This window comes from Cajanus cajan, chromosome 5, assembly GCF_000230855.2.
Source record: "Cajanus cajan strain Asha chromosome 5, NIPB_CcT2T_4, whole genome shotgun sequence".
NCBI lineage: Eukaryota > Viridiplantae > Streptophyta > Magnoliopsida > Fabales > Fabaceae > Cajanus > Cajanus cajan.
In genome coordinates this window covers 56,355,708-56,368,697 of record NC_138521.1, presented here as the reverse complement: position 1 = coordinate 56,368,697, position 12,990 = coordinate 56,355,708, and positions in this window count along the sequence as shown.

Genomic DNA, 12,990 nt, shown 5'->3' with positions numbered 1-12,990 from the left:
AAATAGTTTTCAAATTTTAAAAAATTATGCATATTTAATTTATATATTAAGAACATTTAATTCAATGATTGAATCATTGAAATTTGACATGAAATATGAGTTACTTAGGTAACTATAGCTTAATATATTTAAATTAATCAATTAACTCAATAATTAACATATATAATTATTTTACTAATAATTGAATGGATGTGACATTATAAAGTTTTTAAATTGAAAATGTTTGATTTTTTTTATAACATGTTAATGCATTTATTTTAAGAGATCATTAATTTTCAGTTAAAAATCATTAATTAATTTATTTGATAAATGGTAAGATTACATACTTTATTACTAAAACTGAACCGTTCAAAATATCTAACAAGAATAAAAAATGAATTAATTGTGCAAAAAATTGTAATTAACTAAAAAAATTATTTAATCAACCAAGATTTCTCTCTTCTAATGAATATTAATTATTAATATTGTTTGTCTTTTAATGGTCTTGTTTGTTGTGTGAACAATAGGTGAATATTATATGTCAACAATTATTTTTTTTGTTGGTTTTTAAGTTATGTGTTTTTTTCTTCTAATAGTTGAAGTTAGTAATTAATAATTTGTTGTTATTTTTTGTTACCCATGAAGCATATGAATAAGCAATGTTTGATTTACCATTTAAAATAAATCTCATATGAATAAGTAATGTTTCCTTAATTTTAGAAAATTAAAAAGTTAGAAAATGATTAGAAAAATGGATAATAAGTGCATAATTTTTAGGATATGTACTAATTACCAATGAGAAAGTATTCTTATTTTCTTAAAAAAATATATTTTATTTCCATTTCATATTTACATCACTATGAAAGAAATGTCTTTTTAGTTTGTAGTGAATAACTTCAATACATTATTTTTACTAAATTTATCAATTATTTATTTTAAAATTCTAAAATACTGATAATACTAACTAATCCCAAGATTCAATATATTAAACGTTATAATGAATAATACTGGTTAAATAGCATATGTAAATATAAAAATTAAAATCCCCGTAAATGTTCAAATATAATGAATATAATATTACTTGACTGAACTTTATGGTCACGTTTTAGCTTAAATTTAAAAATGCTAATTTTTAAATTATATTTATAAATCAAAATATAAGAAACGTAACAATCAATACACTAAATTAATTAGGAATTTTAATTTTAATTGTCAAATCAATTATTTGTAAAAAAATTAATTATATATTCAATTCAATTTATTTTTATTAATTTTGTGAAAATTTTTCTTAATCTGGTTTAATTAATATTTTTATGATTTATATTTTTATTTAAATTTAAATCAAGTAGTAATTATACATTTTTGTCTAAATATTTATTTGTATTTAATTTAATTCATTTATATTGCAGAAAATAAATAATGTAGAGGGAACAACTTCTTTTATTCAAAACATCCTTATGACAACTCCCTGTAGAAATATATTTAAATATAAATTAAAAATAAATATTATTATAAAATAAATTACTACCGAAAAATAATTAAAAGTAGATAAATATATAAAAATAATTAATAAAAAAAACTAGATTCCACCTTAATAATTAGGTTATACATTATAAAAAGATTTTCACAAAAGAAATTTGGATAAAAAAATTTTAATAAAAATAATTTTTGCAAAATAAGGGGAAAATTTGGATAAAATTATTTTCATAATTATTAGATTTCCACAAAATCCAATTATTGTACATTATGAAATTTAATCCGACAAATTAAAAGGGAAAAATTGGGGGAAAATATTTTTAAAATTACTAATAATTATTAATTTTTTGCAAAATTTAATCATTATACATTATTAAAAAAATCACAAAATAAATAAAAATTTAAAAAATATATTTTTAATACATACTAATCGTTATTAAAGTTCTACAAAATCCAAGTGTTATATATTATAAAAATTATATCTGCAAAATTAGAAGAAAAAACTAGATAAAAATATTATAATAAATTATTATGTGTAAAATTAAGGACAGCTATATTAAAAATCAACGTATTAAATTTTATGTAAATATGTTAACATATTAAAATTCGATTTGAGTATTAAATTTCCATTTTAATTATCATAATAGTTAATTCTATTATATTTTCGATTTAATATGATCACTAATAATTATAAATGTTATTAATAATATTAATATGAAATTTAAAACATCTTTATTAATTATTAAATTAATAATTATTTTTATATATTATTTTTTAAAATTATCTTTTATATCTTTATTTTTCTTATAATAACATTTATGATAATTTATCTATAAATAATTGTTAAAGGGAATTGTCAGAAAAAAGTTTTGGAGAGAAAAAAATTTCCTATATATTATTTAAAGATTATATGTTAGTTTTGCCAATTTTAGTAGTCAATGGAGATTTTATTTGCTTTGCATGCTTGAATTTCAAGTACATAGGGTTTAAACTCATTATTTTTACTTTATTATTAAGTTTCAGCCTATGATATCAATGGAGATTTCCAAGAATCGAATGTGGATGTATGATAGATTGGATGCTATTAAATGTTTGAAGGTTGAGTTTGTAAATGGAGTGGCGCCTGAGTTCCTAGAGTTTGTTACTAGTCCGGAAGAATTTCATAGTCAAGGCAATGTCATGAGATGCCCTTGTGCTAAATGCAAATGTAAAACTTTCAGGACTGTGAAAGAAGTTATTGTCTTTCTAGCATATCATATTGACCTAGTTGTATTTTATTTAGTTTTCAATATACACTATAAGTTTACATCAATGAGATCATGTAAGTATTTTTAGGATGTTCTAGTTCATTATTATAAATTATGTAATCAATATATTGTTAATTTTATATTTATTAACAGGTTTAAATTTATAATTTTAAAAAAATTAAAAATAATGGCTAAAATTAGTGACCGAAATAGCGACCAAATCATTTCGTAGTCATTTTAAGTTTTTTTTTTGCGACTGATTTAGTGACCAAAATTATATGACAACGAAAAAATATTAAAATATTTGTTTCATTTAGTACCGAAATACCAATTGTATTTTGCGACTGAATTAGAGACCGAATTTAAATGATTTTTTTAAAAAATAAAAAATTTGTTAGCGACAGAAATTGCAACCACAAAATTTGATTGCAAGATTGGTCTCTGAAAATTAGGCGATCAATATTACAGCGACTGATTTTGTAGTTCTAGCGACGCCTGTATTTGGTCGCTAACTTGTGACGAAAACAATTTTGGTCGCAATTAGTAATAGTGACCAGTGTTTTAGCGACGAAATTTCTTTATCTCTAATTCGATCGTTAAGCGTAATAGCAATCGAAATAGACTAAATAACGAAGGATTTTGGTGGTTGCTAAAATATGATTTTTTTAGTCATACTATGACAATAAGTGTTTATATATGTAAGTGTGTTTATATATGTAAGTGTTGACGGTACATGAAATTTTACATTTTTTTCATAAAAAAAAAAAATAATCTCAGGTATTTGAGGAAGGGAATAATTACTTCCTTAGGATGTTGATTATGAGAACATATTGTTTCCTTCCTTGAATACTTATGTTTATCCTAGGTTTATGGTTAAATTTTTAATCAATCTCAAAAGATTGGTTATGAGAACAAATTGTAAACAAGAGAATAGTCAAAATTATATGAAAGCAATTTTAATTATTTTTTATTTTATATTAATATACATAATATATATATATATATATATATATATATATATATATAACTTAATGAAACATTATATAAACATATCATAATTTTATATTTTATTTGTTTAATCATTTTGGTTGTTTTTCAGGTTTTTATATAAATTAAATTGAGAACATAATATAGAACAAATAAGAGTGAGTCATAGAAAGAATAAAGAAGGAGGCATGAAAGAGATTGAAAAAAAAATGTAAATAATTAGAATTGAAATGGTTGGAAACATCTTGTTGATTTGTGAGAGTCATAAAACTTAATATATATATATATATATATATATATATATATATATATATATATATATATATAAATAAATAAAAGGTGATTACAAGTTTCAACTTTTATCAATTAGAACGAATTTATAAGTATTATGGGGTAGAAATTATAACTATCCATAAATTCTAATAACTACTATCAATGTTAATCGTTGATGGTTTTTGTCTTTTTATCTACCGTTGATGATTTTTATGATGTGAATTACTTAAGTTTTCAAAATTTTCATATAAACCTTATTATAGTGAGATTGATCGAAAAATAATATTTTGCCACTTAATCATATAATATACTAAAATATTTTTTTAGCCCTTAGTTAAAAAGTTCTTGAAATACCATTTTTTGATATTATTGAAAGATGGTGATATCAATATTAATTGTAACGACTCGTCATTATCGTTACACTTAATGAAATCATTACTTCTAACAACATAAATCATATTATTAGAACATACAAGATTAAAGGAAGAAACATAATATATATATATATATATATATATATATATATATAATATATATATATATATATATATCATGCATATATAAGTAAAGCAACCAATAAACAAGATATAAATACATGTATACAATAATCCCAAATAATCATATGTCTTAGTGTCAGTCAAACACATCTATACAAATTACACATAGTAACATCACCATCAACAAAAAATCACATCATCTGTCCACAATAGCTCCTCAAGTCTAGTCTTGATTTACTTCCATGTAGCGTATGTTTATCATAGTCTAAATAACCATGGAAATAGAAAGGGCAAACTAAAGTTCAAAAACATGTACATGTAGAAAATAATCCTATAATATACTACATCGCATCACAACCATATATGAAAATTACAACAATTCAAACAAACATGTATCTCATATAAGTCATGTCACACAAGACATCCAACAATACACATGAAACACCATAAAATACATTATATACAAACACTTCAACTAATGCGTAACGCATTCACCTGTGGAGATCTCCTAATAACATAAGCAATTTAAGTGATTTTCACCCTACCAAACCAATCCAATCGTTTTCATACCCAAAGCATTGGCTCAATCACAACAAAATGGGATACCAATCCCTCCTCTAGTTTCTAAAGTCCAATCACTTACACTAGGAAAGTTCGGTTCCACAATTAGGAGTGGTACAAGGTGTACCATGACTTTAACATGCATTACCAAGTCACATGTGGAGTTACCCCATTTACTATCTTCAAGGAACCACACAACTTTTCCAATTGATTAAGGGTTGTAGCCCTCAACCTCCTACCTTACTCAACTACTAACTAAGGACTTAAAGGAGACTTAACACACCTTAAAAACCCACTCCAAGAGATACACCTACTCAAGGAGCGTTTTACAACAATGGCCTACCTGAGCACCACTTCAAAATACCCTATGTGAGATCTTCAATTTTCAAAATAATCTTCTCTCCTCAAGTCCTAAGTTAACCAACATGCTTTAATGTCACACCACATTCTAAGCATCTACACCTTACCATACATCTACTATGTACATCACATCCACTTAATGCATATAGAGATCAACAACTTCAATCATGTATAACATACCAATGGTTAACACCTCAACCAATAATAGCATACCAATGCTTAAAAATTCATTCAATGATAACATATCAATCATATATGGCATATTAATGCTCATCACCATTTCTACACATATAGCATACCAATGCTTATTATCATCATCCTGCATCATACAACATGCAATAGACATAAGCATTCTATTCATGTTCACCAAATTCACCCATCATACAACATGTATCAACATACAACTTATCAAAAATCAATTATCATACAATGACAACCTTCACATAAAATAATGCATAGGATGTTCTATTACTCCTATCACGCTCATCCTTATCTCATATGAAAGACAATAAGTTTTTATACAACTTTCATGAAGACCTCAAGTTCTAATTCCATTATCTCCCATGTTGAAAATCACAACAGTTAGCCTAAATGCTGACTACTTCCTTTTTAGGTGATTCCGAAGTTATTGGAAAGCTAACATCCAAGGATACAATTTTTATGAAGGGCCTAAGACCAAATTCGATTATTTACTTCAGTTGTTATAGTGCTCAATCTGATGCTTCAACGTTAGATTTTTGTCAGCCTAATTTTTTTCCCATCGCTGCAGCACTCAACTACCACTATTGCGTTGGATCTCTGCAAACCTCCTTCTTCACCGTTGTAACACTCATTTCACCATTGCAATGTTGGATCTCAATTTGAACCTCTTATTTGAGGTATTTCCAATGCCAAAACCAATGCTTCAACGTTGAGTGTAGAATTTTTTCTGCATATTCATGGTTTCTCTTTTCTTTCTCAACTATACTTTACAAATTTTCTTCCTAAACACCCTCTACAACTCTTTCTCGTCACCAAATTCATACATGTTGTGACACCCTCTACCCCACATACATAATACACAATAAATATAAAGTACATTCCTGGGTAAATAAAACTTTCTTAATCGAAACAAGGTTCCAAAACACATAGATAAAAAGTTCACATTTATATTTCGCAAATCATAGTCAAATGCAAAAATGATGACAAAATAAAACATTAATCTTTCCAAAACACAATAACAGTAATGAAACTTCAATGTTAATCCTAATTAAGCCTCGATGTCATATGTCCTATCAGAGCACATCCCACAATGAGACTTAAATCTCATCACCAATATCCTCATGCTGATGATCATCTACAACACAATAAAAATACACATAAAGCAACAAGGGAGTGAGAAACATCTCACTCTAGTTCAGATGTAGAAATAAATGTTAGGCAACACACACACAATCATAACAAATACCACACAAGTTACACATAACCAAGCATAACTCTCAAGTTATAGATACATTAATACATATACATTCACTTATCATGCAATAATGTCATGAACTTGACTCATAAATGCATGCATGTGGCGCCATATGAAAGTTTCACATTTCTCATTACTGGTATGCTGCTACAACAACATATTTGGGGGCACGTTCATTCATGAATACATCATTGGTGACCAAAGGTACACATAGACTAGCTCAATACATCTCTAGCATGCGACCTAAGCAGCACACCTGGAATAGCTCAATACATCACTGGTGACCCAAGGTACACCTAAAATAGCTCAATACATCATTGGCATGCGGCCTAAGCAGCACACTTGGAATAACTCAATACATCACTGGTGACCCAAGGTACACCTAAAATAACTCAATACATCACTGGCATGCAGCCTAAGCGGCACACCTGAAGTCATATATGCACATGATGCATGTCACACATTCACTATTTCATTGATTCAACATTTTACTTATCACATCTCATCATACCTCATGTCACAATATCTCATAATATCATATCATAGATCATATGTTCACTTTTCACATTTTCACGTCATATTCACATAGTCTCATACAAGGAACTTCTCGTAGTCATATACATCACAATAGCACATAAACCATACCAAGAAATTATCCAACATCATACCCATTCAATTCGAAATTCATAATATACGAAACATAAAGGCCATAGATTCAACTTCATGATTTCATGTATTTTGTACAACCAACTAGTTAATATAATATTTTAATTGGTCAAAACACTTTAAATATTATCCAAAACATGAATCCATCATCAATTTTACATATAATGCCTCAAAATTCATCCAAAGATCATATCCTAATTTCACTTCATAGGGTTTCCCACAAGAACCCACAGAACACTCTAATTCATATCAAAACTTGTCTATTTTTGAAATTAAACACATTTACACTCAGCAAACATCAAGGAACACAACAGAAAACTCAGAAGCAAAAATAGAAAGCGTTCAAAATTTGTCTGTTTCTCATAGGGTTTCTCATAGGAACCCAAAAGGCACTTTAATCCATATCAAAGCATATTTAAACTCAAAATTAAACATACATTCATGCTTAATACTCATCAGAGAACACAACAGAAAATATTCAAAATTTGTCTGTTTCTCATAAGGTTTTTCGTAAGAACCCATAGAACACTCTAATCCATATCAAAACTTATCTATTATTGAAATTGAACACATATTCACACTTAGAATCACACAAGGAACACAACAGAACAATCAGAAAATAAAACAGAAACTTTCATAAAGTGTCTGTTCCTATAGGCATACATCAAGCAAGGGATTAGAGGCTAATCTTGCTACCCAACAGTTATTCCCACACCCCCGAGTGAGGTTTCTCACTCCCCCTTTACCTTGATGAGTAGAAGACAAAGCGCATACTGATAGTCATATTTTAGTATATCTTTCTTTATGTGATTTTACCTTGTTTGATTCTTTTTAGTAGCCTTTATTCATGTTTTAGTTCAGATTTGCATTAGTGAATCATTTAGGAATTAGTTATAAATTTTACTAATTTTCCGTAAGAATTTCCTGTTTTGACACAGTTTCTTGTACAAGCCATATCTAGAGCTATTCAACTCGGAATTTGGCAAACTTGGTGTCCCTGTAAAGATAAGACGGAGATCTACAATTCACATGTTGGACGAAAAGCCCAGTTTGGACATTTTCAGACCCAAAATTGTGCTTTAAGGTCGCGGCGCTGCACTTGATTGTTCAGCTTGTCATGAAACTGTTTTGTTTAGTTAATTAGGCTTTTGAATTGTAATTAGTGGACTGGACCTTTGGTTTTAGACCCATTATTTTGTCTTTAAAAGCATGTAATGACTCAGGAGTTGGGTCTTGGACAATTCATTTTTTTAGATTTTCAGATTTGAGATAACTTCCTCAAGAAGTTTCTCTCAAAAGTCTCTCTTCTCTCTTTAGAAACTTCTCATCTTCTCCCTCACTCTCTCTTTACACGAATCCTTTTCTCTCTCACGGAATTTCTTCTCTCAATTGGAATTTGCTGCAACATGATAATGAGGCACGGCTAATTCCTTAATCGGGTTAAGGTTTCAAGAACTACGGTAAATTTGAGTTTCTAATTTTTACCGAACGAATTCTTTCTTCTTCTCTTTTTTTTGTTTAGTGTAAATTCTGTTTTTCATGATATTGAATCTCTGTTTTGAACCCTAAATGAAAATGAGAAGAAGTATTTTCTAATTAGAAATAACCTAAATCCCTAATTCAATCGGTTACTTTCTTGAATTTTGTTGAAATTTGGAATGTGCGATTGTAGTTTCTGTTTTAATAAAATTCACAATCTAGATTTAGATTACTGTTTGGATTAATTTCGGATTGAATTAGATGGATTAATAATTCGTATTTGTTGTGAACAATGATGATTATACCGTAGGAATTGAAACCTTGAACCGAATTTCTATTCTACTGAAATTTTGTGTTGATTTGATTTCTTTGCTTTCTTAATGCTTTGCTCTAATTGTTTGCTGGAAAATCTTTTCCCCCTGAGTTCTAAATTGATTTACATACATGATTAAATTCAAAATATAATGTGCTTGTGTCCTTGAGAGATGACCTAGGTTAAGTCCTCTATATTACAGAAATTTGTTGAGGAACCTAGAATTGTTTGATAGTGATACGACTGAGCTATCACATACGGTTCTCCAGTGACCTCCTCTTCATGTTTCTCTTGAGTCTTAAAAGCACACGCATAGAAAAGAAGGAGAAAGTGAGAAGCGTGAAAATAACTCCTAACAACCTCCTTTCTTAAAAATAATAAAAATAAATAATAATAATAATAATTGTCGCAACCCGAAAATTTTCGATCCCGCGACTAATGATTTTGACATCCTTTTAAAGATCTCATCAATTAAGGAATGCTCGGACACCAGACTAATCCTTAATCAATGGTTTTGACAATAGATTATATGGAGTCCCCACCAATGTTTTACTCAAAACATTGGAAAAAGAAAAGGTTTTTAACAATCCAATAATGGCCTTGATAACCAAAATTGGGTTCGGGGGTCGGTTACGTGTAGGGAAGGTATTAAGCACCCTACAACGCCCTCAATCGGTACCTTATGATGAAGTTAATGAGATAAGAATTAATAAATTAAATACTAGATCCCCTTTATTAATGATTATTTATATTCTTGAAATTTAAATTAAAAAATTGACTCTAAAATATCTACATGATTGCTTTTATTATAACAATACTTATTAAAAAATAAGAAATAAAAGAGAGAGAAGAAGATTGATTGAAATACCTCGTAGCAAGCTTTGTTAAATCTTTCGATATGGAAATTATAGGTGCTTTGTGGAAACCTTTCACACTACACAAATGCCTCACAAATCTCAAGAAATACAATAGGAGAGAGAGAGAAATTTCGAGCTTTAAGGAGTCTTGGACGAAATTTTTGAGGGCCCTGAGAACTATGCCCGAGATTTCTATTTATAGGCATCAGATGTGGGCCGGAACGGCCCATTCTGGATTTGGAACGGCCCATTCCAGATCTGAACGTTATGTGTTAATTTTGTACCCTAGAATGGCCCGTTCTAAAATCAGAACGGTCCATTCAGGAGACCAGAACGGGTCGTTCTGAAATGAGAACAGCCCGTTCCAGAGTACAAATTAACACTAAATTCCCTTCCCAGAATGGCCCGTTCCAAACTAGGTTTGTTAGGCCTTTTTAACCTCTTGGAACTGCCCGTTCTGGTTTAGGAACGGCCCGTTCCAAACCAAGTTTTTAGGCCCTTTGGTTGGTTTGGAACAGCCTGTTCTGGTCTGGAACGAACCGTTCCAACCTACGATTTTTAAGCCTTTTAGGAGCCTTGGAACGACCCGTTGTAATTCAAGAACGACTCGTTCTAGACTTGGGAACGACCCATTCCGATTTTGGAACGGCCCGTTCTGGGCCACTAAAAATAGTTGATTTGGGCTTTTGGGCCCTCTGATGTCCTATCTTGTTGTTTGTATGCTCCCGGACGAAATTGGGTGTCTATAGCTTCCCCTCTTTACTTGTCCTTTGAAATAGCTATGTTGCTTTTCCAAAGGCAAGTAAAGACGTAGACATTTCGTCTGAGTCTTCTTATCGTCTCTGTGTTGATGCTTCTACGTTGCTTCCCTTGGATAGCTGTATTTGCTCGTATGATTACCCTTTAGAGCAACCGAGTGTTGGGTTGCATACTCTATGGGGTAACACAGGTGACAAACTATACACCTGATCTTCAGTCTTCGAGTAGATGCTCTGTTTTTTTCATGTGATAGTGAGGTGGAGATCTGGGTCTTCGCTTTTTTTTTTACAATAGATATCTTCACATTGTTTCCTTCGGGTAGACAGTGCTTACCGGTATCCTTGCCCTTAAGGGTAGTTGAATGTCGAGTTGTATGCCCCGTTGGGTGTTCAAGGATGGTAAACTTGTACCGCCTAGGCTTCGGGATCCATGTGAATACTCCATGTCACTTCTTTTGTTGTTGGGTCTGAATCTTCATTTTTGCTTCAATAGTGTAGATGCCCCCAACACCATTTCCTTTGGGTAGATGGTGTTTACCTGTATCCTTGTCCCTAAGAGCAAATGAGTGTTGGTTTATATGCTCCATCGGGTGATAAGGATGGTAAAATTGTACCATCTAGGCTTCTGGCTTTGATGTCGATGCATCCTACTACTTATGCTTGCTTCATGATAGTGTGTTCCTTTTATTTGTAGCTTGTTAAAGAGGGAGTATATTCTAAGCTCAGCCTCTCCAGGCTGGACTGGTATTTAGGGCTTCAGCCGGCCCATTCTAAAGGTAGGTAACCCTCTTTGTTGTTGTAGTATTTTCGTAGCCTCTCCAGGCCATAGTATTTTCATAGCCTCTCCAAGCCATAGTATTTTTGTAGCCTCTCCAGACCGTAGTATTTTCGCAGCCTCTCCAGGCCGTAATATTTTCATAGCCTCTCCAGGCCGTAGTATTTTCATAACCTCTCCAGGCCGTAGTATTTTCATAGCCTCTCCAGGCTGTCTGCTGGTGCTGATGATGTGATTGCCCCTTGACGAGGATTGTTGATAAGTGGTTCCTTTGTGTTGGTAGGCAAAGGAGTAGATGGTTGATAGAGATTCTGGTGTTGCCCCTGCCATGTGAGTATTGTGATGCCTCTCCAGGCGTCTGCTTGTGGTAGGTTTTTTTTTTTTTAATTTCATTTTTTGTTTAGCTTTGACTCTTTCATGTTTGAAGGTTTCCTTTTTTGCTATTTTTCTAAATGCTTCGGCTTTTTCAACATTTATGAAACTTGCCTTTTTCTCATGTTGTTTTTGTTTTTTTATTGTCATCATTGGTGGACGGATCTATTCCCATGATGTTATTTGCTGAATGAGTATTATTTTGGAAGCCACTCCTGGCTTTGGTGAGGAAATCATTCTTGGTCTTAGCATTCTTTTAGATCATCCTTCATTCAGTTGAGGAGTAGGGCGCGATGGCCTCTTCATGCTTATGGGCTTGCTTATTCGGTCAACTTCGGTCCTATCCCGTCTTGTTGTTGATGTGTTTTTTTTCTTGGTGGCTATATGAAACCACTTGTATGGAATGCCCTTGTTGGGGCTATGCTTTTTGACATGATCTCGACTCTTAAGGCACTATATAGTTGATCTTTTTTTTTTATGAGTGCTTCGGCCTCTTGATTCCTCCAGCAAGTGATGGATAGACACACACAAAGAATGCAAAAGAAAATGCAAAGTAGGAATGGATTGGTTTTTTCAATTTTATTTTTGTTTTTGAGCTTATACCCTTTTATGCACACTTGGGCCATATGCATGCTATGCAATGATGCTTCTATGCTAATGCTTAAAATGCAAAGTTATTCTTACTTTCAAGAAATTAATCTATGCGCATTGATCAATGACATGGATTGTTAGCCTTTAGCCTTGTCGAATTCATTGTTGCTTCTTGAACCTGAGGTTTGTGTAGTTCAGCCCTCTCGCTTGTACCGGATATGATATGTTAGCCCTTAGATCAGGTGTACCTAGACTCTGTTCTAGGACACCTCCAACTTTTTCCTGTAAGTGTTCACTGTGCATATTCCATGTATCTCTCAAATTTATCTTAATGCCATATAGG